General features: G+C 39.8%; 1 long non-coding RNA gene across 6 annotated transcripts in view; it reads left to right on the top strand.

The window, feature by feature from the left end:
* LOC100663097 (uncharacterized) overlaps positions 1 to 16,991 on the top strand; it is a 28,536-nt gene extending 11,545 nt beyond the window's left edge. For 4 of the 6 annotated variants that reach the window (XR_010321145.1, XR_010321147.1, XR_010321148.1 and 1 more), the window contains exons 4-6: positions 11,968 to 12,094; positions 12,995 to 13,145; positions 13,723 to 16,985. This is a non-coding gene — a long non-coding RNA (uncharacterized LOC100663097). Of the gene's footprint in view, positions 1 to 8,189; positions 8,478 to 11,967; positions 12,095 to 12,994; positions 13,146 to 13,722 lie in introns of all 6 variants that reach the window. The other 2 variants (XR_010321149.1, XR_010321144.1) reach the window with 2 other exon arrangements.
* The last annotated feature ends 9,603 nt before the right edge of the window (positions 16,992 to 26,594 follow it).

Here is a 26,594-nt window from a genome sequence, read left to right as displayed (position 1 = left end):
ATTTTTATTGTGCTTTAAATGAAAGTTTACAAATCAAGTCAGTCTCTCATACAAAAATTTATATACACCTCGCTGTATACTCCTAATTGCTCTCCACCTGATGAGACAGCCCGTTACTTCCCTCCACTCTCTCTTTTCGTGTCCATTCCTAAATGATTATATTTTAAACGATATTACCAATGTGAATTCCTATTAAAAACACTTAGTATCTCGTTTCACTTAATGTTTAAAAGTTTGATATAACTGACTGAAATTATGTTTTTCCAATAGATAGTACTTTCAAAGTTCAAAACTCAATATGAACTTTAAAAGTATACTTTATGACGACTTGTTCCTACTCTTGTCCTCGTCCGGCCTATCCCTCTTGCCCCAGCTTCCTTTAAATAACCAGCTTTATCACTGTCCAAAGCATCTTGTTAGTGTTTATGTAGCAGCAAGCGAATGGAAATGGAAATGTTTTATTTGCCCTTGTTTGCTACACGGAAGGCAGCATGGAATTTTCACTTCTTCTAATGAACAGTAATCCTGCTGGTCTTTTCACAACAATCCTTAGAGAGCTTAAATCTAAATTCTTTTGTGGCTCCAGAATACTCCGTATGATTAACCTTAGTTTTTTGTTGTTGTTTTTAACTGTATCACCAAGAATGGACACTTGGATTGAGGCCATTATTTTGCTTTTACAACACTCGTTCTAGTGATCTAAGTGTAAATTTCTAAGATCCGGGATTCTACAGGGAAAATAATTAAACGACACAGGAATATCAAAGGAGATGAAAGGAATACACGGAGTTGCTATACCAAAAAAAACTGGTCAACGTTCAACCATTTCAGGAGGTAGCATATGATCAGGAACCGATGGTACTGAAGGAAGAGATCCAAGCTGCACTGAAGGCATTGGCGAAAAACAAGGCTCCAGGAATTTTTGGAATACCAATTGAGATGTTTCAAAAAACGGATGCAGCGCTGGAATTGCTCACGCACATATGCCAAGAAATTTGAAAGACACCTACCTGGTCAAGCAACTGGAAGAGGTCCATATTTATGCCTGTTCCAAAGAAAGGTGATCCAACCACATGTGGAAATTATTGAACAATATTGTTAATATCACACATAAGTAGGATTTTGCTGAAATTCATTCAAAAACGACTGCTGCAGTACATCGACAGGAAACTACCAAAAATTCAAGCTGGATTCAGAAGAAGACACGGAGCCAGGAATATCATAGCTGATGTCAGATAGATCCTGGCTGAAACTAGAAAACACCAGAAAGATGTTTACCTGTGTTCTATTGACTATGCCAAAGCATTTGACTGTGTGGATCATAACAATTTATGGATAACATTGCTAAGAACGGGAATTCCAGAACACTTAATTGTGCTCATGAGGAACCTGTACTTAGACTAAGAGGCAGTCATTCGAACAGAACAAGGGCATACGGCTTAGTGTAAAGTCTGGAAAGGTGTGCATCAGGGTTGTATCCTTTCACTATACTTATTCAGTCTGTATGCTGGGCAAGTAATCTGAAAAGCTGGACTATATGAAGAAGAACAGGGCATCAGGATTGGAGGAAGACTCATTAACAACCAGTGCTACGCAGATGACACAATCTTGATTGCTGAAAGTGAAGAGGACTTGAAGCACTTACTGGTGAAGATCAAAGACCACAACCTTCAGTATGGATTACACCTCAACATAAAACAAAAATCCTCACAGCCAGACCAGTAAGTAACATCGTGATAAATGGGAAAAGATTGAAGTTGTCAGGGATTTCATTTCACTTGGATCCACAATCAACACCCATGGAAGCAGCATTCGAGAAATCAAACAACGGAATGTATTGGGCAAATCTACTGCAAAAGACCTCTTCCAAGTGTTAAAAAGCAAAGATGTCACCTTGAAGACTAAGGTGCGCCTGACCCAAGCCATGGTGTTTTCAACAGCCTCATGTGCATGCGAAAGCTGGACAATGAATAAGGAAGACGAGTTGACACCTTTGAATTATGGTGTTAGTGAAGAATACTGAATATACCGTGGGCTGCCAAAACAAAGAACGAATCTTTCTTGGGAGAAGTACAACTGGAATGCTCCTTAGAAGCAAGGATGGTGAGACAACATTTCACATACTTTGGACATGCTGTCAGGAGGGATCAGTCCCTGGAGAAGGACATCATACTTGGTAAAATAGAGGGTCAGCAAAGAAGAGGAGGACCCTCAATGAGATAGATTGACAGCGGCTGCAACAGCGGGCTCAGACATAGCAACAATTGTGAGGATGGTGCAGGACTGGGCAGTGTTTCGTTCTGTTGTACATAGAGTCGCTATGAGTCCGAACCAACTCAAGGGCACATAACAACAACAACAACATCTGGTTATCAATAGTTTAGGTGATAAAGCTCTTCCGAATTAAAATAAGTAAAATCAAAAGGAAGGGGTTTTCACATGTGACTTTGTAAAATTATTGTATGAAAACTACATTTCTTTTGTGTTTTAGGTAACACTTTAAACGTTCTTTTGTCAATCTGTCATAAACGAGGACCGCATAAACTCCTGCGTAATTTACATAGTAATCTGAGTGGCTGATAATAAATAAACCTTGGTCAGTTTTTACGGCCTCCCAGCCTGCCTCACCCTGATGTCATCTCCTCCTGTCTGGAGATTGTTACTCTCTGTATTTAGAAGTTTAATGACTGTTACCAGTATCACTGTTAGGATTATAGCTTTAACCTCCAAGTCTTTGGTTAGCAGCCATAGCCTGCTGTACCTCTGAACCACTGTGCCACCAGGGCTCCTTATCACCCAAGTCTTACTCCATATACTCTGTATTGTTTAGTTTGGCCTCTTTGAGCTTTCTGTAAATTCAGCTATTACTCTGGGTTCTTCAGTGACTTGTTTCCTCAGGATGCTGTTGAGTTTCATATGTGTTGGTGTCTGTAACTGTTGTCTATCCATGTGCCTATGTATGTATGTTCCCATCGTATGAACGGGTCACAGCCTACCTAGCCGTTGTAGTAGAGCTTCGGGATTTGGGTGGCTCAAGTGTCATTTTTGCTCTTGTGAGTCCTGCCGCTCTTCTGTTCATTCTCTTTCCAAGCTCCATGTGCTCCTGCACACTAACTCTGAAGTGAGGAAATATGGCTGCATTGTAGACCATAGCTATGTTCAGATTAACTGGGAAATACTTACATGTTTTACAACTTTTTCCTCCCAGAAAGTACACATGTGGATTTTATTTGTTCCATCTGCTTATCTAATTAAGTTTTGCTCTTATACAGAGTGTGAAATGGTATCTTTGATTTTATTCTGTAATTGCCTTACACTACTCCACTACTAATGGAACACATAAACATTGATATCCTAGGCGTTAGGGAGCTGAAATGCACTGGTACTGGCCGTTTTGAATCAGACGATCGTTTGGTCTCCTGTGCTAGGAATGACAGGTTGAAGAGAAATGGCGTTTCATTTGCTTTCTGAAATAACATTTCAAGATCTATCCTGAAGTACATCGCTGTCAGTGATAGGGTAATCCATACGCCTACAAGGAACACCAGTTAATACAACTCTTATTCAAGTTTACCCACCAACCACTAAGGTCAAAGATGAAGATATTGAAGATGTTTGCCAACTGCTTCAGTCTGAAATTGATCAAACATGAAATGAGGATGCATTGATAATTACTGGTGATTGGAATGCAAAAGTTGGAGACAGGAAGAAGGATTGGTAGTTGGAAAATATGGTCATGGCGATAGAAATGAAGCCAGAGATTACATGATTGAATTCTGCAAGATCAAGGACTTCTTTGCAAATACCTTTTTCCAGCAACATAAATGGCGACTATACATGTGGACCTCGCCAGATGGAATACACAGGAATCACATGGACTACATATGTGGAAAGAGACCATGGAAAAGCTCAATATCATCAGTCAGAACAAGGCCAGGGACCGACTGTGCAACAGACATCAATTGCTCTTTGAAAATTCAAGTTGAAGCTGAAGAAAATTAGAACAAGTCCACGAGAGCCAAAGTACAACCTTGAGTATATCCTACCTGAATTTATAGACCATCTCAAGAATAGATTTGACATGTTGAACACTAATGACATCATACATGAAGAAAGCAAGAGATCATTAAAAAGATAGGAAAGAAAGAAAAGACTAAAATGAATGTCAGAAGAGACTCTGAAACTTGCTCTTGAACATGGAGTAGCTAACGCGAAAGGAAGAAATGATAACACAAAAGAGCTGAACAGAAGATTTCAAAGGGCGGCTGGAGAAGACAAAGTATTATAATGACACGTGCAAAGACCTGGAGATAGAACACCAAAAGGGAAGAACACACTCGGCATTTGTCAAGTTGAAGGAACTGAAGAAAAAATTCAAGCCTCAAGTTGCAATATTGAAAAGTCCTAAGGACAAAATCCAAAGGAATACACAGATGCGCTGTACCAGGAAGAACTGGTGGACATTCGGCGATTTCAGGAGTCAACGTATAGGGCGTCTTATCTTTGTGATTTTAATTTCCTCATGACACATGATGCTGAGCATCTTTTTGTATGCCTGTTTGTCACCCACTTGTTCACTTCTTTTGGTCATTTTCTAATTGGGTTGTTCGCTTTCTTATTGTTGAGTTTTAAGAGTTCTTTCTAAATTTTGATGTAAAAACCAGACAACCAAACTTATTGCTGCCAGGTCGAGTCCAATTAATGCCGGCCCCACGTATTACATAGTACAGTTAATCCACAGGGTTTTCTTGGCTGTAATCTTTAGGGGAGCAGATTACCAGGCCTTTATTTCGGGGTCATCGCCGGGTGAGTTAAAACTCCAAACCTTTACATTAGCAGCTAAGAATGAGCCATTTGCCCTAACTAGGGACCTTTTAGGAAACCCTGGTGGCGTAGTAGTTAAGTGCTATGGCTGCTAACCAAGAGGTCGCCAGTTCAAATCTGCCCTGCACTCCTTGGAAACTCTGTGGTGCAGTTCTGCCGTGTCCTGTGGGGTCGCTATGGGTCAGAATTGACTTGACCGCAGTGAGTTTGATTTTTTGGTTTTAGGGACCTTTTATTTGGAATCTTTTATCACATAGGTATTATGAAAGATTTTCATTCTCTTCACAGTGTCGCAGAGCAGAAGTTTTCCATTTTTTTAAACGATTTTATTAAAGTAGGTAGATAAGTAACAAAACATTTGTAAAGAGTTTAATTTTAACAAAGTCAAATTTATCTTTTTTTTTTTTTTTCCATCACAGGTTGTGCGTTTAGTGTTGTATCTAAAAACTCATCGGCAAATCCAAGCAGGCTTTCTCTCTCCTGTGCTGTCTTTTGGAGTTTTATGGTTTGGCGTTGACGTTTAGGTTTCTGATCCATTTTGAGTCCTTGTTTGTAAAAGCGTAAGGTCTCTGTCTAGATGCCCTTTTTTTGTTAGTGGATGTAAAGGTGTCCCAACACCGTTTATTGAAAAGACTCCTCTTTCTCTATTGAATTGCCTTTGGTGCTTCCTCAGAGATCAGATGGTTCCATTTGTGTCCATCCCTGGGCTCTCTCTTGTGTCCCGCAGATCTCTTCCTTTCCCAGTACCACACTGTCTTCGTTGCCGTAGCTTCAGAGTAAGTCCTGACGTGGTGTAGCATCAGTCTGCCGACTGTTTTCCTTCAATATTGTGTTGGCTCTTCTGAGGCTTTGCTCTTATGTAAATGTTAGAAAAATTGGGTCACTGGTCACAAAATGACTTGCTAAGAAATGACTTGAATTCAATCCCTATGGGAAGAACTGGCATCTTAACAATATTGAGTTTTCCCATGCATGAGCATGGAATAACTCTCCTTTTATTTAGACCTTTGAATTCTTTCATCAGAGTTTTGTTGTTTTCCTCATATATATCTTTTGCGTGTTTTGTTAGATTTATACTATTCCATTTTTGTTTTTGTTGTTATTACTAATGTAAATGCTATTGTATTTTTAGTTTCAAATTGCAGATGTTCTTTACTGGCATATAGGAAAGCAGTCGACTTTTTTTTTTTTTTCTTTTTTGTGCTTTAAGTGAAAGTTTACAGTTCAACTCAGTTTATCATACGAAAACTTCTACACACATTGTTATGTGACCTAGTTGCTCTCCCTACAATGTGAGGGCACACTCTTTCTCTCCACCCTGTATGTCCCACGTTCATTCAACCAGCTCCTGTCCCCCTCTACCTTCTCATCTTGCCTCCAGACAGGAGCTGCCCACATAGTCTCATGTGTCTACTTGAGCTAAGAAGCACACTCCTCACCAGTATCATTTCATGTCATCGGTTCAATCTAATATTTGTCTGAAAAGCTGGCTAGTTTTAGTTCTGGGCTAACAGAGAGTCCAGGGGCATGACCTCTGGGGCCCCTCCAGTTTCAGTGAGACCATTAACTCTGGTCTTTTTACTAAACTTTGAGGTCTGCATGCCACTTTTCTCCTGCTCCATCAGGGATTCTCTGTTGTGTTTCCTGTCAGGGCAGTGATTGGTGGTAGCTGGGCACCATCTAGTTCTTCTGGTCTCAGGCTGATGGAGTCTCTGGTTTATGTGGCCCTTTCAGAAAGCATTTGACTTTTGTTTATTAAGCTTTTATCCTGGTACTTTTATATGATTGATTATTAGTTTCATGAATGTTTTTATTCTTTGGGATTTCCTATATTGACAAATCATTTCATCTTCAAATAAAGACAGGTTATTTTGTCCTTTGTTGTTGTTGTTATTGTGTGCCATCAAGTCGATTTTGACTCATAGCAACTCCTCGAGGACAGAGTAGAACTTACCCATAAGATTTCCTAATCTTTATGGGAGCAGATTGTCGGGTCTTCTGCAGAACTGCTGATGTGTTCAAACCGCTGTCCTTTTGGTTAGCAGGAGAGCTTTTTAACCACCATGCTAACCATGGCTCCTTATTTCCTCCTTAACAGTTTATATACTTTTCTCTTCTTGTTTTATTGTATTACCTAAAGCTTCCAGTAAAATGTTGAATAGGAGTCATGAGTGGAAAGATCCTTATCTTGTTCCCGATCTTAGCAGGAAAGGATCTATTTTCTTGCTCATAATTGTTTTAACTGTAGGCTTTTGTATATGTTCTTTATGAAGCTGAGGACATTCCTTTCTTTTCCTAGTTTGCTGAGAACTTTTATTCTGAATGATTGTTGGATTTCTTCAAGTGCTTCCTCTGCATCTATTGATGAGTTCGTATGATTTTTCTTGTTTAGCCTGTTGATGTGATGGATTACATCAATTAATTTTCTAGTGTCAGACCAGCCTTGCATGCATAGACTAAATCCCACTTGGTCATGGTGTATAATTCTTGTTATACATTGTTGGGTTCAATTTCCTAACTTTTTGGGAGGGAGTTTTGGATCTATGTTCGTAAGAGATATTGGTCTACAGTCTTTTCTTTTTTTGTAATACTGTTGTATCTTTGTCTGGATTTGACATTTAGGGGATAGTGGTCTCATAAAATGGAGCCCTGGTGGTGCAGTGGTTAAGAGGCTGGCTACAAACCAGAAGATCAGCAGTTCAACTCTACTGCCCCTCCTTGGAAATCTTACGGGGCAGTTCTACTCTGTCCTATAGGATTGCTATAGGGTCACTATGAGTCGTTATCAACTCGATGGCAATGAGTTTGGTTTGGTTTTTTGGCCTCCTAAAATTAGTTTGCAAGTATTTTCTGTGGTTCTATTTTCTGGAAGAGATAGGGAATGTGATATACTTTCTTGATTAAATCTTTGGTGAGCTCATCTGTGAACCCATCTGAGCCTGGTGCTTTCTGTTTTTGTATATTTTTACTTACTGATTTAACAGTTTAACAGATAAAGGCTTATTCAGATGATCTCTTTCTCCTTTTCTAAGTTTTGGTAAATTGTGTCTTACAAGGAATTGGTCCATTTCATCTAGATTGTCAAGTTTGTAGGCACATAGAATTCTTCATAATATTTCTTTATTATCCATTTAATGTCTGTGGGATCAATAATAATGGCCCCTCTTTCATTTCATATTTTAGTCATTTATGTCTTCTCTCTTAACAGTTTTGCTGATTTTTTTTTCTCCCAAAGAACCAGTTTTTTGTTTTGATGATTTTCTGTATAGATTTCCAGTTTTCATATTTGATGTTCTCTCATTTGTATTATTTCTTTTCTTCTGCTTACTTTGGATTTAATTGGCTCTTTTTTGTTTGTTTCCTAGGATGGAATCCTAGGTTACCAATATTACATCTGTCTTTTTTCCTAATGGAAACCCTGGTGGCATAGTGGTTAAGTGCTATGGCTGCTAACCAAAAGGTCAGCAGTTCGAATCCACCAGGTGCTCCTTGGAAACTCTGTGGGGCAGTTCTACTCTGTCCTAGGGTTGTTATCAGTCAGAATCAACTCAACAGCAACGGGTTTGGTTTTTGGATTTTTTTTTTCTAATATGTGCCTTCAGTGCTATAAATATCCCTCTCTGCATGGCTTTCTCTGCATCCAACAAACTTTGGTAAGTTGCGTTTTTATTTTCACATAATTTAAATTTTTTATAATTTCTCTTGAGGTTTCTTTGTCCCACTGTTACTTAGAAGTCTGTTGTTTAATCTCTATATATGTTGGAATTTTCCTGCTTTCTTTTACGGATTTCTGGTTTAATTCCAGTATGATCGGAGCACATACTTTCGTGTGATTTCTAATCTGTTAAATTTGTTAAGTTTTGTTTTGTGGCCCAGAATGTAGTCTACCTTGGTAAATGTTCCCTATGAGCTTGAGAGGACTGTGTATTGTGTTGTTTTGTGGTGATATAGTGTATAAAATATCAGTTAGATCCAACTGATTGGTAATATTGTTAGTTCAGCTATGACCTTCCTGATTTTCTGCCTCTTGGCTCTGTCAATAACTAATCGACGGGTGCTGACATCTCTGACTCTAATATATTTGTTTATTTCTCCTTACAGTTCTACTCGTTTTTGTCTTGCATATTTTGGCATTAAATTGTTAGGCACATACACATTAAGGATCGTTATGTCTTCTTTTAAAAATTGAGCAGTTGAGCCTTTTATCACGTAATGCCCCTATTCTGATCATTTCTCTTGCTCTAGAACCTGCTTTGTCTGAAATTAATATATAGGTACTCCATCCTTCATTTTCTTTCTCCCTGTGTCTTTGTACTTTTAAGTGACTTTCTTGTAGACAGTGTAATCTATGTCTTTTAATTGGTATATATAGACCATCGTTTAAAGGGATTATTGATATAGTTGGATTGACATCTTCATGTTTGCTGTTATTGTGTACCATCGTTATGTGCTGTCGAGTCAATCCTGGCTCACAGTGACCCTATAGGACATACTCAAACTGCCCCTTGGGTTTCCAAGACTGTAATCTTTACAGAAGCAGACCACCATATTGTTCTCCTGTGGAGTGGCTGATGGGTTCAAAACGCCGCCCTTTCGGTTTAACAGTCAAGCGCTTAATCACTGCGCCACCAAGGCTCCTTCTCCTGTTTGGTAGTGTTTTCTATTGATTGCCCTTGTTCTTTGTTTTCTTTTGTTTTTCAGTCTTTTTCTGCCTCCTCTGGTTTTAATGGTCTCTTAATTCAGGTGGAATATAATCAAGGTCGTACTTTGGCTCTCATGGACTTGTTTTAATTTTCTTTGGCTTCTCAAATTGAACTTTCATATGACCAACTGATGGCCTGTTTTGCAGTCGGTCCCTAGCTTTGTTCTGACTGATAATATTGAGCTTTTCCATCTGGTGAGGTCCACGTGTATAGTTGCCATTTATGTCGGTGAAAAAAGGTATTTGCAATGAAAAAGTTGGTCTTGCAATATTCCATCATGTGATCTCCAGCATTGTCTCTGTCACTAAGGCCATATTTTCCAACTACTGTTCCTTCTTTTTTTGTTTCCAGCTTTTGTATTCCAATCACCAGTAGTTATCAATGCACCTCGATTGCATCTTTGATCAATTTCAGACTGTAGAATTTGGTAATAATCTTGGATTTCGTCATCTTTGGCATTAGTGGTTGGTGCATAAATTTGAATAATAGTCATATTAATGAGACTTCGTTATAGGTGTAGGGATATTATCCTATCACTGACAGTGTTATACTTGCAGATAGATCTTGAAATTTTCTTTTGACGATGAGTGCAGCACCATTCAATTTGTTATCCCTGGCATAGTGAACCATATGATTGCCAAATTCAGAATGTCCAATACCAGTCCCTTTCAGATCACTAATGCCTAGAATGTCAGTCTTTATGCATTCCATTTCATTTTTGACAACTTCCAATGTTCCTAGATTTGGACTTTGTACCTTCCACATTGTAATTATTAATGGATGTTTGTACCTGTTTCTTCACATTTTGAGTCATACCACATCAGAAAATGAAGGTCCTGAAAGCTGGTCTCTGTGTCATTAAGGTCGCATCTACTTTGGGAGGGCAGCTCTTCCCTAGTCATTTTTTGAGTCCTTTCCAACCTGAGGAGCCCCTCTTCTAGCACTATATCAGACAATGTCCTGCTGCTGTTCACAACATTTTCACTGGACAGTTTTTTTAGCAGTAAATTTCCAGGTTCTTCTTCTTCATAGCTTTAGTCTTGAAACTCCACTGACACCTGCCCACCATGGGTGACCCTGCTTATACCTAAAATACCAGTAGCATAGTTTCTAGCATCACAGCAACATTCAATCCATGGCAGTACAATAAACTGACAGGCTAGTGGTGGAGGAAGCCAATGGATTGGTGCTATTTCAGAGATTACTCTTCCAGACCAGGGAATTCCATTGGTCAGGGTTCAGGTAGTCATGGTTGTGTGCCTTCCAGGGCATGTAAATGTGAGAGAATTTTTGGAGTGGAGCCTCTAGAGGGCGGATGTGTGTCTGTACCTTAGGCTTCACAGACAGTTTAATAGGTAAACCATCTGCACTTTAACTTACTTGCAAAATTAATTTTTTGTGATAAAAAGTATATATAACAAAACATTTTCTAGTTCAACAATGTTTGCATATATAATTTGGTGACATTTATTATGCTGTTCATGTTGTGTAATCATTATAAGATGGGAATCGTAACCTCAGTCAGTAAACACAAAGGCATTCTATTCTTTCTGCAGAGATAGTGCTCTTTTTCATCTTATAACATGAGAATGTGTTTTTGTGAGGGTGTGTAGGTTTATGTTTGTTGAAGGGAGCAGTCACTAATAATTGGTGTACAACAAAATATGAAAATTGTAGGGAGATCTGGATTCTCATGTTTCCTGTCTCTTACCTGAGCTCTTTTAGCTTTTATTACCTTTGCCTGTCTCTATAAAAGGGACAGAGGATGACAGAACAACTGAATTTTTGAAAAATAGTTGACTGATATGTAAAAATTCCTAATTCTCCAGAAGAATGATCTTTTTTCAACAGGTGGACCTGTCACCTTCTGATCTCCTAGAGTTCAAGAAATTACGACCAGCTCAGGGCCTTGGGTTGCCAGTTTGTTTGTGTGAGCCCCTGGTCCTCCTATGGCTGGGAGAAGCAAAAAGAAACACTGCCATTCTACAGTGTTTCCCAGTTGTTAATACTTCATCCTGCCTTCACCCTGGGTTTCATAGTTTGGATGTTCTGGTGGGTCTTATGGAAGGAGGTGTAATTTTTTGTTCACAAGGAAATGATGATCTGAGTTAGAGCATTTTTCTAATTTTTGCTCTGCTTTCTAACTGTTCTAGACCATAAAGAGTGAGGAACAAGGCTACAGTTGATCACAATCACACTGTGGAGGGATTATTTCATGGTGTTTGATGTCCGTGAGACAGAATGCAATCAGTGAGGAAGTGAATGTAGTTAGTGAAGGGGCGAGGCTGATGGCTGTACCCTAGAATAGATCTTTGTGGAACACAGAATCAGGTGTCAAATTTCTATGAAATCTCAGTTCCCCAGGACTATCAGCCTCTTCATTCTTGCACACGTTGGTATACATGATGACTTCTCATCCAGAATGTGTGGGATGTTTTAGGACTCAGTGGTCTTGGAGGATGTAGCTGTGGTCTTTAGCCAGGAAGAATGGGCTTTGCTGGATCTTGCTCAGAGAAAACTCTACAGAGATGTGATGATGGAAACCTTCAGAAACCTGGCTTCAATAGGTAAGAATAGCATCATTTTTTTTTTAATTTATTTCTTTAGTGTATAAAAATATTTTACTCATTGACTTGGCTCCAGTATTTGGGCTGAGGAATGGGAATAAATTGTTAAGTAAAACAGACGTGGTCCATTTATCTGTGGAGCTCACATAGCCTGCCTTTCCCGTGTACCTAAAGCTCTATTTACTGTGAGTTTTCATTTCTTTTGTGATTAAAATTGCCGAGGCTCTAAGTGCTATAAGGATAAGCATTTGGCTTCAAGGGTCATCTTGGGGCACTGAGAGATTTTTGTTTTGGGACCTTGTAAAGAGTTTTACTGTGTTTGTGATAAGTTCAAAGTGATTATTTTGCTGCAGATAAACCCACACTTATCCATCTGCAAAGACCCTGAAGAGCAGTGTATTGGCTCAGTGTCAGGAGAGTGTTCATTGCTCTGCACTGTGTTCACTGATACGCATTTCTCCATGCACACCACGTCAGCTATGCTCATTTGTTTTCCTGAAGGAGCAAGGACAGTGGAGATAGGGAATTACATTTGAATCAGTCAGCTAGAAAAAAATCCCTTTTGAGTTGAGAACACAGCTTCACAGATACTTGAGCTTGCTTTTTTTTGATTTTTGCAATCCTCTCACACTTGTGGCCATGGAGGCCCTTTTCCTCATTCAATGTTACAGATGTACTGTGTTCAATATCTTTCTACTTAGCTCTCGTTACCTAATTATGTCACTGTAACTCTCAATCCTCATGGGTGTATTCCCTATTAAATTGCTTTTTAACCATTGCCAAAGTGCTGAAACAGTGAAATGTGCCTAAGTGTTTCTTTGTTCACAGCAGCCTTTTTTTCCCTGCTAATGTCTTTCCTTTTTTTCACATTATGAATCTCAACTTGAATTATTGGGTCAGTCTCCCAAAACGTTAATGAAGGAGAAAAGTTATCCACTGAACGTATAATGGTACAATTTATAAAGAATAACACCTGGTTCTCCATGTTAGGAGAAATTGCTGAATTGCATGGCAATAAAGATCAGCATAAAAACCAGAGGAGATATTTGAGGTGAGTTTCATTCATACAAGAGAAAACTGTGTCTCAAGAGAAAGTCCTAATGTGTTATGACATTGTACGGTTATATGTTTACATATATATATTTCATATATATATGTACATAATCCTTGGTCAAGTGGAAGGTCAGTAAAAAAGAGGAAGACCCTCAATGAGCTAGATTGACACATTGACTGCAACAGTGGTCTCAAACATATCAATAATTGTGAGAATGTCACAGGACCATGCAGCTGTTTGAATTTGTTGTACCTGCGGTTGCTATGAGCTGGAACCAACTCAAGGCCACCTAACAAAAACATATATAAACCTAGCTGTAAAATTGTGTGTTCAGAGAGTTTTCACAATACAACATTTTCATAAATGCATCAGGTATCAAATATTTGAAAAATATTTCACTTGGACACAATTATGAGAAAGCCACATATTTTAGAAAAACAATGACAGTAATGGCAGTATATCTGCTAGATGATTTAACCTAGGAAACATGACACAAGTTAGGGCAAAAACCATGTATGTTTGCTGTTTGGTAATGGTGAAATTGGAACATTTATTTATTGCCTATTTTTCACAGAAGTCATATAGTAGAGAACCTCTGTGAAAGTAATGAAGGCGATCAGTGTGGGAAAACCTTCAGCCGGATTCCAAATCTTACTGTGCTAAAGAGAAATTTTCCAGAAGTAAATCTTTTTGAATGCTCAGAGTATGGAAAAGCTTTCATGGATCACTCATCCTGTAAACATCATACAAGATCTCACACTGGATACAATGCCTACTGGTGTAAGGAATGTGGAGAAGCCTGCAGTTGTCCCTCTCACCTAACCTATCCTATGAGAACTTACAATGGAAAGAAACCCCATAAATGTAAGGCATGTGGGAAGGACTTCATTTGTTTCTCAATTCTTAAGAATTCTGTGACATCAGTTACTTGTGAGAAACATTATGAATGTAACGAATGTGGGAAACATTTCTGTACTTTCTCATCCTTTTGGAGACATGTGAGAGATCATAAACGTGAGTGTAAAGAATATTGGAAAACCTGTAGTCCTTCATCCCTCATTTTGCATAAAAAATTTCATAACACAGTTATGCCTTATGAATGTAAGGAATGTGGGAAAGCCTTTAGTAAGGCATCATCCCTCACTACACATACAAGAACACACAGTGGAGAGAGGCCTTATGAATGTAAGCAGTGTGGGAAAGCGTTCCATCGATCATCACATCTCACTACACACATAAGAACACACAATGGGCAGAGGCCTTATGAATGTAAGGAATGTGGGAAAGCCTTTATTTGTTCCTCACACCTCACTACACATATAAGAACTCACACTGGAGAGAGGCCCTATGAATGTAAGGAATGTGGGAAAGTCTTTAGTGATTCCTCAAACCTGACTACACATATAAGAACTCACTGTAGAGAGAGGTCCTATGAATGTAAGGAATGTGGAAAAGCCTTTATGCAAGTCTCACACCTCACTAAACATGTAAGAAGAACTCACAGTGGAGAAGGGTCTTATGAATGTACAAAATGTGCGGAAGTCTTTAGGCGAGCCACACACCTCACTAAACACATAAGAAGAATTCACAGTGGAGAGAGGCGTTACGAATGTAAGCAATGTGGGAAAGCCTTTACTTGTTCCTCACACCTCACTACACATACAAGAACTCACACTGGAGAGAGGCCCTATGAATGTAAGGAATGTGGGAAAGCCTTTAGTGATTGCTCAGCCCTCATTAAACACATAAGAACTCACACTGGAGAGAGGCCCTATGAATGTAATGAATGTGGGAAAGCCTTTAGTGATTCCAGAGCCCTCACTACACACATAAGAACTCACACTGGAGAGAGGCCCTATGAATGTAAGGAATGTGGGAAAGCCTTTAGGCAAGACTCACACCTCACTAATCATATAAGAACTCACAGTGGAGAGAGGCCCTATGAATGTAAGGAATGTGGGAAAGCCTTTAGGCGAGCCTCAAACCTCACTATGCATATAAGAACTCACAGTGGAGAGAAACCTTATGAATGTCAGGAATGTGGGAAACTCTTCACTCGTTCCTCACTGCTTACTAATCATAAAAGAACTCACAGTGGAGAGAGACCTTATGAATGTAAGGAATGTGGGAAAGCCTTTAGGCAGCACTCAGCCCTCACTACACATATAAGGACACACAGTGGAGAGAGGCCTTATGAATGTAAGCAATGTGGGAAAGCCTTTACTTGTTCTTCAGTCCTCACTACACATATAAGAACTCATAGTGGAGAGAGGCCTTACGAATGTAAGGAATGTGGGAAAACATATAGTGATTTCTCAACCCTCACTATGCATGTAAGAATTCACAGTGGAGAGAGACCTTATGAATGTAAGGAATGTGGAAAAGCCTTTAGGAGTTCCTCAACCCTCACTACACATATAAGAACTCACAGTGGAGAGAGACCTTATGAATGTAGAGAATGTGGGAAAGCCTTTAGGCAGCTCTCAGCCCTCACTGCACATATAAGAACTCACAGTGGAGAGAGGCCTTATGAATGTAAGGAATGTGGGAAACCTTTTAGGCAACTCTCAGCCCTCACTACACATATAAGAACTCACAGTGGGGAGAGACCTTATGAATGTAACGACTGTGGGAAAGCCTTTAGGAGTTCCTCAGCCCTCACTTCACATGTAAGAACACACAGTGGTGAGAGACCTTATGAATGTATGGAATGTGGAAAAGCCTTTAGGCAGGTGTCAGCCCTCACTACACATACAAGAACTCACAGTGGAGAGAGGCCTTATGAATGTAACTAATGTGGGAAAGCCTTTAGTTGTTCCTCACACCTCACTTGACATAAAAGAACTCACAGTGGAGAGATTATATATCAAAAGTGGGATGTTTCATCCCTACTACTTAATTTCAAGCAGCAAATTTCCAAAAGTCTGTCATTAAGGACCAAAGTTTCTCAGTGAGTAATAAAGCAATACTAACTCAAAGAAGGGGTCATTAGAACTACTTTGTGCCTTTGGGAGACATGACAGTTTCATTATAATTGCAGAGCTGTCCACATCAACTTTTTTTTACTTTCTCAGTCCAAGCTAAGTTTTACTGTTCTTAAAGTCTTTGCTACAAATAAGGCTGCAGGCAATAGCCTTAAGCAAATGTGGTTTTATATGTTTTTTAATATTGATGTTATTTTGCATACAATAAAATACACTGATCTTGTATTTGGTTTAAGAGTGTTTTGTTTCTGTGTTTATCGCATTTCCTTCCATTCTTTCCTATTTAAGCATTAACTATTTTACCCATTATAAGTTTCCATAGGGTGATAGTTTGAGATTGTGCAAATATTCTGTTTTTCATCGTACGTTGTCCTACTAATATTAATACCCATTGACAGTTATTACCTATGATTATTAATACTGTGTACCTAATGGTATTTTCTGTTCCAGTCATTTTTTCTATGTTTATTAACTGGAATTCTGCAAAGAAAATGTTTCCTTTCTCTCCCCTTTATTAAATTGTTTATACTGGTATGGGCTAATCCATATTACTTCTTTTTTCTTGCTCAAATTGTCCCAGATTTGGTTATTAGGAGCTACCTTATGTATGTCCCTGTATTTTTTTAACGTGACCCCATTATAATTTGTACATTACTTTCTGCCAGTGTTCAAGGCTCATCTAGTTCTTTTCCTACCCAAACCCTAGAATCAGACTTTTCTCCAAAAAACCCTGGTTCCTTTTATTAGAGAATGATATTTAGAAACAGAGACCTGGGGATTAGGTATGCTTATTGCTACTGGGCCCTCAAAGTGGTACAGCTGGATAATATATGTGTGTGAGTGTGCATATACAAACACATTTATACATATTTCTAAATGTATTTTTGTATATTTTAAAAAACACAAGATCATACCCATACCTCTAGTTCCAGTCTGAAAACAAAGGGTTTATTTTAGCCTTTTTTCTTAGTTTTTATGGCACTCCTTTCTCTGATAGTAATAGTTTGTTCTCATTATCCACAATACATTATTTGCTGAGTCTTAAAATGTACATAGTTTCAGAATTGCTACCTCTGAGGTGATGAAGCACCTTGCAGAAAGCAGTATAGCCTTTGTTTGAGGTTCCTGAGAGTCGGACTGCAACTGAGGCTAATCAGTGAGGGCAGGTAACATGGGAGGGAACACCTGGTGGCTTGATGCTAACCTCCTGCATGATTTAGCTTATCATGCAGGACTGGCCAATAAAATCCCAGAAATTGGAGAGTTAAGGGAGCTTCCCAGCTGGTGAGAAACATCCATCCATGTAGAGAGCTTCCATATCCTGGGGACATGCTCTGCACTGAGACCCTCCCAGACCTCACCCCATGCATCTCTTCATTTGTATCCTTTTGTTGTTGTTGTTATATAAAGGCTGTTATCATAAGGACGGCCTTTTTATGAATTCTTTCCAGTGGATTACTGAACCAAAAGGAGCATCAGAAATAAGGGGGCTGGGTACCCCTGATCTTGAGGCTGGTATTCTACATGGGTCAGAAGGAACCCTGACATTTAGCCAGCGGGTCAGAAGGAACCCTGACATTTAGCCAGCAGATCAGAAGGTAAGAGTTGTTAAGACTCCCTAACTTGCAGCTGGTGTCTGCCTGTTTGGCAGTCTGAAGGATGGTTTCCTTTTGTGAAGTATGTTATGCCCTGGCTCCAAGTTACTAGAGTCAGAGGAAGAATATTGCATGGGTGGCTGGTGTTAGAACTAAACAAGGACAGGAATCTGAGATTTCCATATGACTCAGCTAGCATGTTAGATGGGATTTCTTAGTCTCCTAGGCATGGATAGTAAGAAGTTGAAGCCATTAAGCTGTATCTGACCCTAAAACTGATGCTCATTTACTACATGATTGATGGAATTTTATTGAGGGGTGGAAATGGGTTGAACCAGACTGATGTCTCTCCACCTGATGTCTGTACATAGTAAGGATTCAATAAATAATTTTTACTGAGTAATTGGATAAATAAATGAATACATTTAGAAGCAATCTGACAAGGACTTCCTCAATTTCCTGCCTCTGCTTTCAAAAATTTTTGCTCCCACACTCATCCACACCTCCATACTTTGCATCTTAGTGAAAAATTTGGCCTTCTCTATCATCTCTTGGTCCTCTCCCTTCTTTTCTGATCCATGCCACCATCAGTCATTTACTCTGTCTTCAGCATTTTCAGTATCTCCTGTCTCCTGGCTATATGCCCTTAGTACCAAATCTCTCCAATTTACTTTATTCCTCTTCTGTCCATGTTTCAGCTTTTTTCATGATCATGTTTAAGCTTCTTTGAAAAGGTGCTACACTCACCCATGTTCTTGGCTTCAACCACCAACCCAATCTGCTTGCACATGCCCATGTCTCTAGCAGAGGTATTCCAGGCTGAAAACCAAAACTAAACCCATTGCCATCAAGTCGATTCTGACTCCTAGCTGTTCTGTAGGACCAAGTAGAACTGCCACATAGAGTTGCCAAGAAACAGCTGGTGGATTTGAACTGCTGACCTTTTGGTTAGCAGCTGAGCTCTTAACCACTGTGCCACCAGGGTTCCTTCCCAGGCCTAAAACCCAAAAATCCTATAATAATTACAGTAGGCTCCGAAGAGTTTATCTTGTCATAACTGTAGCCTTTAGCCACTGCATTACTACCAATAGAATATTGGTTTTTAAACACAGCATCTAATTATACCACTCTCCTGCTTAACATCTCTATTTCCACCTCAGCCATCTGAAATTCACTTCTCTATGTTTCTGTAGTTTTACATCAAGACTCCTCTGTAAGGCCACTACTCTAGGAATGTTTCTGTCATCACTCCAACTGCCCTATCCCAGTACTATCGTGGTACTCTTCTTTGGCCTCTACTATACCACTGATTATGCTCTGTCTCACTATGAGTAGAGCTTCTTGGGATAAAGCTTAATCATCTTTGTCTCCGCTTCTGGTTATGCCTGTGACACAAAAGAACCTCAAACACGTGAAGCAAAGGATGGATGGGTGAACTAATTACTCATGACACATCAGGATCCTCTTGTATCACCAACACGAAGAACAGGGACTATCACAGAGCAGGCAGTCTCTTAATGTGGGATGAGCTAAATTAGAAAGTTAATAATGAAAAGGAATTTTCAAATGACTGGGTTAGTGGAATGAAAAAAAAGAAGTCCTGCATGTGACTGCTAGAGATGATTCTCAGACTTAGGAAGTTCCTTTTTTTTGTTTTGTTTTCTTTCTTTCTTCCATGTGGTGCCCTCATCTGCACCACAATTCCAGAATAGTTTCGGAGACATGGACCACTAGATGTTGATGGATCCACCTGAATCAGAGTAAAAGTTTAAAGCTGTCTTTTTGGATAAAGAGAATCCTAGGAGGACAATGGTGGGATCCTTGGTGCTTATTATTGCTGAATCTTGTCAAATGCCTGACATTTATTTCCTAAAAGCAAGTAATTTAACATAGTAGGGCCTCTTTTTCTTTAAATGTTATATTCTTAAAGCAGACTTCCTTATCAAGAAATCTCCCCTATCAAACCTATTATCTGCCTCCTGGGCACACAAAAAATAAAAATAATCTCTTTTCCATATGGAACTCTTAAAATAATCAAATATTCTGACAGATATATTCCAGGTCTTATACTTTCTATGCCAAATATCCCCATTTCTGTACCTGTGAAGGTTTGGCTTTGTGATCCATCAGCTTTTTCTCTACACTTTTTGTGGACAATGTTCTTGTTAGATTAAAGCCAACATTCAAGATTAGTATATGCTCAGTAAATAATATAGTAAAACTAGTCTTACTGGTTTTTAGAACACTGTAGTTCTGTGGATACAGACCAAACTCGTGATCTACATATGATGCTGAGTTTGTAACCAAATGAGATACTTTAAATGTTCTGCTTTTTTTTTTTTTTGTAATTTGGGAAATTTTCATTTTTTAAAAATTGAAAAAGCCCCTAGAAGAATGCATTCACAATAAACTTCATTTCCTGATCTTTCAAAGTTCACTAGTGAATAACGGAGTATTTCATGGGATTCCCAGGGAGATAATGTGTCTTGATTTTAGAAAATCATTCGATACATGACATTATATTCATAGTGTCTGAAAGTAGGAGAATGCGGACTTCCATAAGAAGGAAGAGATGAAAGAACTACATGACTGTAGTTTTTATTTAATCAAGGAATAGCTGTGAGTCAAGCTGTAGGGAGGTGAGTGGATGATTTGAAGAGATTCATTGATTTCAGGGGCACAGAGCACTTCTGGATAACCACAGGTCCATAGAATTGGTTAGCTCATGTGGAATGAGCTAACCAGCAATGAACGCAATGAAACTAGAGGCCAAAATAGTAGATAAAAATTAATGCAGACCCTGAAGCTTCCAGAAGTGATTCAGAATTTTGGAGAGTGGACAAGGATGAGCTAGCTTCCAAAGTCAATCAGTCAAGCAAATGACTGGGAGGTAGGCAGAGAACAGTAAAGAAGATGGAGACAAGCTGGTGTAGTCAAAAGGCAGTAAAAGGACCAAGGGATTTTTATAGGTGAGCGAAGGAATATCAGCCCCAAAATAGTATGAGGGATTGAGAACAATTCTGATCTCACTGCTGAAATCAGGTACAAAGGGTGTGAGATAAAATTCAAAATGTTGACGTTTCAAAAATCTAGACATAAAGAGGGAGATTTTTTCACACGAAGTATACTGTACACAAACGAAAGCTGGGAATTAACTAGAAGAAATGTTCGCCCACTTCAACCCACCTCTGTTTTCCTTACCATGAATTCTTATCCCTTTTTGCTTACCATGTCTTCAGTGTTTTCCAACTTTTATTTTTGTAGCTGTGGTTTTTTATTCTGCTTGGAATTTTATATCTTTAAGTTTGTGAAATCTACGCCCTGTTGTGTATCGAATGATATGTAACCACCACTAGTTTACCACATCTAACTCCCCCTAATCATTCCTGATGTCACAAGGATCTTAAGAGGCTGAGAGCAGAGAATATCAGAAATATGTTTACCTGTGTTTTATTGACTGTGCAAAGTCATTTGACTGTGGGGATCATGACAAATTATATATAACATTGCAAAGAATTGGTATTCCTCACCTTCAGCCAAAGATTGAACAGGGCCATGGAACAAAACAAGACTAAAGGGGTGTACCAGCCCTGGGGCGGGGACTGGAAAGTAGGAGGGAACAGGAAAGCTGGTAATAGGAAACCCAGGGTTCAGAAGGGAGAGTGTTGACATGTCGTGGGGTTGTTAACCAGTGTCATACAACAATGTGTGTACTGTTTGATGGGAAACTAGTTTGTTCATAAACCTTAATCTAAAGTTCAATTAAAGAAAATAATTAGTATTCCAAGATACTTAATTGTGCTCGTGTGGTACCTGTATATAGACCATGAGACAGTCATTCCAACAGAACAAGGAGATATTGAGTGGTTTAAAATCAGAAAAGGTGTGTGTCAGGGTTGTATCCTTTCACTAATTCAATCTCTATGCTAAGCAAATAATCCAAAAAGCTGGACTGTATGAAGAAGAATGTGGCATCAGGATTGAAGGCTCATTAACAACCTGCAATATGCAGATGACAAAGCCTTGCTTGCTGAAAGTGAAGAGGAGTGAAAGCACTTACTGATGAAGATCAAAGACCATAGACTTCAGTATGGATTACACCGCAACGTAAAGAAAACAAAAATTCTCACAATTGGACCAATAAACAAAATGATAAATGGAGAAAAGATTGAAGTTATCAAGGATTTCATTTTACTTGGATCCACAATCAACACCCATGGAAGCAGCCGTCAAGAAATCAAAAGACGCGTTGCACTGGGCAAATCTGCTGCATCGACCATTTTTTTGGTGTAGTGACTCTGTGTTTTCCTTCCGTCTTCTTTTGATCCTCCTGTGTCATTTAATATTTTCCCCATAGAATCCTTCAGTATTGCAACTCGAGACTTGAATTTTTCCTTCAGTTTTTTCAGCTTGAGAAATGCTGAGTGCATTCTTCCCTTTTGGTTTTCTATCTGCAGGTCTCTACACATGTCATTATAATACTTTGTCTTCTCGAGCCGCCCTTTGAAATCTTCTGTTCAGCTCTTTTACTTCACCATTTCTTCCTTTTGCTTTAGCTACTCGATGTTCAAGAGCAAGTTTCAGAGTCTCTTTTGACATCCATTTTGGCCTTTTCTCTCTTTTTAATGACCTCTTGCTTTCTGCGTGTATGATGTCCTTCATGTAATTTCACAACTTGTCTGGTCTTTGGTCATCCATGTTCAATGCAACAAATCTGTTCTTGAGATGGTCTCTAAATTAAGGTGAGATATACTCAAGGTCATACCTTGGCTTTCGTGGACTTGTTCTAATTTTCTTCAACTTCAACTTGAACTTGCATAGGAGCAATTGATGGCCTCTTCCACAGTTAGCCCTGGTATTTTTCTGACTGATGATGTTGAGCTTTTCCATGGTCTCTTCCCACGGATGTAGTCGATTTGATTCCTGTGTATTCCATCTGGCGAAGTCCATGTGTATAGTCTCCGTTTATGTTTGTGAAGAAAAGGTATTTGCAATGAAGAAGTCGTTGGTCTTGCAAAATTCTGTCATGTGATTTCTGGTATCATTTCTATCACCAAGGCCATATTTTCCAACTACCGGTCCTTCTTCTTTGTTTCCAACTTTTGCATTCTAATTACCAGTAATTATCAATGCATCCTAACTGCCTGTTTGATCAATTTCAGACTGCAAAAGTTGGTAAAAGTCTTCAATTTGGCCTTAGTGGTTGGTGTGTAAATTTGAATAATAGTCGTATTCACTGGTCTTCCTTGTAGGCATATGGATATTATCCTATCACTGACAGCATCGTATTTCAGGATAGAGCTCAAAATGTTCTTTTTGACAGAACACATCATCCTATCCACTTGTTAAAATCTTCCTTTCCTGAGGTCACACTCTGGTGAGCATTCATATGGGACACAAATATCTTCACTTCTTTAGCCCATTCAGAGAGGTCTATCCATATACCTCTTCCCCATAGTTCCTTGTCTCCAATTTTGCAATCATTTTCCTTCCAAGTTCCTGACCCTTCAGCCAAATCATTGGGCACAGCCCATGAATGGGTATACAGTTGCACATCTGACCACTTCTCCTTCCGAGCAAAGTGAACAACCAGGTGCACTGCTTAAAGTTCTGCCCATTGGGAGGATATCCCTTCAGCACTGTCCTTCAGGGAGGTCCCAGAAAGGGGCTGTAGTGCTGCAGCTGTCCACTTTGGAGTGGTGCCTGCATATGGTCCAGAACCATCTGTAAACCAGACTTGAGTTTGCTCTTCCTCAGTCAACCGATCATAAGGAATTCACTGTGAGGCCATAGGTGCAGACTGGGAGATGAAAGGTAATGTGACAAGAGTGGAGACGACAGGCATTTGGGCCACTTCTTCATGCAACCTACTTGTGCCTTCAGGTCCTGGTTGGGCCTGATCTCATATATACCACTTCCATTTATTGATGCTGTGCCCACATCCAACTTTATGGCTCTGTAGGTCGGACAACACCCAGTTCATGATGGGCAGCTCAGGCTGCGTGGTGACTTGGTGTCACATGGTTGAGTGTTCAGTCTCTACTAAGGCCCAGTAACAAGCCAAAAGCTGTTTCTCAAAGGAAGGGTAGTTATCTACAAAGGATGGCAGGGCTTTGCTCCAAAATCCTAAGGGTCTGCGCTGTGATGCACCAATAGGGGCCTGCCAAAGACTCCTAACAGCATCTTTATCTGCCACTGACATTTTAAGCACCATTGGATCAGCCGAATCATGTGGCCCAAGTGGCAGAGTGGATTGCATGGCAACCTGAACATGTTGCAGAGCCTTCTCTTTTTCTGGGCCCCCCTCAAAACTAGCAACTTTTTGAGTCACTTGACAAATAGGCCAGAGTAGCACACCCAAATGAGGAATATGTTGCCTCCAAAATCCAAGGAGGCCCACTAGGCATTGTGCTTCCTTTTTAGTTGTGGGAGGGGCCAGATGCAATAACTTATTTTTCACTTTACAAGGAATATCTCAATGTGCCCCATGCCACTGGACTCCTAGAAATTTCACTGAGATGGAAGTCGCCTGACTTTTAATAGGATTGATTTCCCACCCTCTGCCACGCAAATGTTTTACCAGTAAGTCCAGACTCATTGATACTTCTTCCTTGCTAGGTCCAATCAGCATAATGTCATCAGTGTAATGGACCACTGTGATATGGAAGGGAAAGGTGATCACAGTGCCCGAAGACTAAATTATGACATAGAGCTGGAAAGCTGATTTAGCTCTGAGGTAGGCAACTGAAGGTGTATTGCTGGTCTTGCCAGCTGAAGGCAAACTGCTTCTGATGGTCCTTCAAAACAGGTATGGAGAAAAAGGCATTAGCCAGATCAATAGCTGCATAGCAGGTACCAGGAGATGGATTAATTTGCTCAAGCAATGAAACAACATCTGGGACAGCAGCTGCAGTTGGGAGTCATCACCTGTTTTAAGTTTTCGATTATCCACTGTCATTCTCCATGATCCATCTGTGTTTTGCACAGGCCAAGTAGGCGAGTTGATTGGGGATCTGGGGGCAATCACCACTCCTGCATTCTTCAAGTCCTTGATGGTGGCAATAATCTCTGCAATCCCTCCAGGAAATGCAGCATTGCTTTTGGTTTACTGTTTTCCTAGATAGGGGAAGCTCTAATGCCTTCCACATGGCTTTTCCTGTCATAATAGCCCTTACTCCCTTTATCAGGGATCCAATGTGGGGGTTCTGCCGGTTGCTGAGCATATCTATTCCAATTATACATTCTGGAACTGGGGAAATCACTACAGGATGAGTTTGGGAACCCACTTGACCTACTGTGGGATGGACATGAGCTCAGACTCCATTAATAACCTGGCCTCCATATGCCCTCACTCTGACTGGTGGGCCCCATTGACGTTTTTGGTCTCCTAGAATTAGTGTCAGTTCAGAGCCAGTATCCAGTAATCCCCTAAAAGTCTAGTTTTCTTTTCCCCAATGAACAGTCACTAGTAAAAGGTCATAGATTCCTTTGGCTGGGAGAAAGATTAACAGTACAAGTTTTTGGCAGTGTGTTGGAGTCCTTCCTCAAGGGGACCCGTCGTCCTCTTCATTTGAGCTGTTTTGGGTCTTGAAACTCATTCAAGTCTGGGAATTGATTGAGGGGCCGTGACTCTCTATTCTGGTGATTCAAGTTAAATTTGACCTAAAATTCTTCTGCTTGTACAAATCAAGTAAATATTAGTAGATTTCCTATCTACTTCACTCCTATGGACACCATGACTAAGTAACCAACACCGTAAGCCCATACGAGTGAGACTATTCTGATTACTCCTTTGACTCCACTGTCCCTTATGGTAACCATATCCGCCTTGTCTTTGTCGACTGAGTGCCACAGCTTGGGCCCTACTACATGGGGTCCAATCAGCCCCATTGTAGTTAGGTGTCTTAATCTGGTTAGGGAAGTTCCCACTGTCAAATCTGACTTACATAAAATAGCAATCGCAGCAGCCTTCAAGGATGCTGGGGCTCCCTTCAAAAATGTGTTCCTCACAGTTGTGAAAGATGTGTCCTCTGGGCATTCCACGTGTGGGTCTGTGGATCTAACCTGATAAATCCACTGTAGCATGCCAATTTCCCTAAGCCTTTGGATACTTTCTTCTACAGTGCACCAAGGCAGATATGTTACTTCAACTTGATTTACTGTAGGCTATTTTTTTTTTTACCATGTAATCCATGCTTCAGCGACCCAACCAAATAAAATTAGATCCTTTCCTAACTTCTGAAGCTGAAACTTTCAGTGAAGAATCTGTGCTTAGTAGGCCCATGTCAATAAATTCAGACTGATCCATCTTTATACTCCTTGCACCATTATCCCACACCCTTAATAACTATTCCCATATATATTCCCCAGGTTTCTGTTTGTACATATTAGAAAAGCCCAGCAGTTCTTTTGAAGTGTACCATACCTCCTCCTATTTTGTACTTCACCTTTTGGGGTTCACTGGAACTTAAGTCTAGTTATAGGCCTATAAACCAGAATCGGTGGTTGGGAAGTGTTTAGAGAACATTCACCATTGTCTTGTAGAGCATCCGCTTCAGTCAACGCCTCAGGCAATAACTCAGACAAAGGCTCTTTAGACACAGCTGGTTTAATCTCATTAGATGGATTGGAGGGGCCAGTGGTTTTACTGGGGAGGGTGGTTTAGCAAACATGGAGTAATCTCTTCAGATAAGATCGAGAGCTGGTTCTTTTTGCAGGAGTGATTCAACTGATTTTAGGGGCTCAGTGTCTCCGGCTTCCTGATTGTCTGCCCATATGTCCCCATTCCATATTTCAGGATCCCATTTCTTCCCAGTCAATGCCCTCACTTTAACTTGAGACACCGCTCGTGGTTGGCAGTTGAGCTG

The sequence above is a fragment of the Loxodonta africana genome, chromosome 3 (assembly GCF_030014295.1).
Source record: "Loxodonta africana isolate mLoxAfr1 chromosome 3, mLoxAfr1.hap2, whole genome shotgun sequence".
NCBI lineage: Eukaryota > Metazoa > Chordata > Mammalia > Proboscidea > Elephantidae > Loxodonta > Loxodonta africana.
The sequence above is the reverse complement of the archived record's forward strand: the minus strand, read 5'-3'. Positions and strand labels throughout refer to the sequence as shown.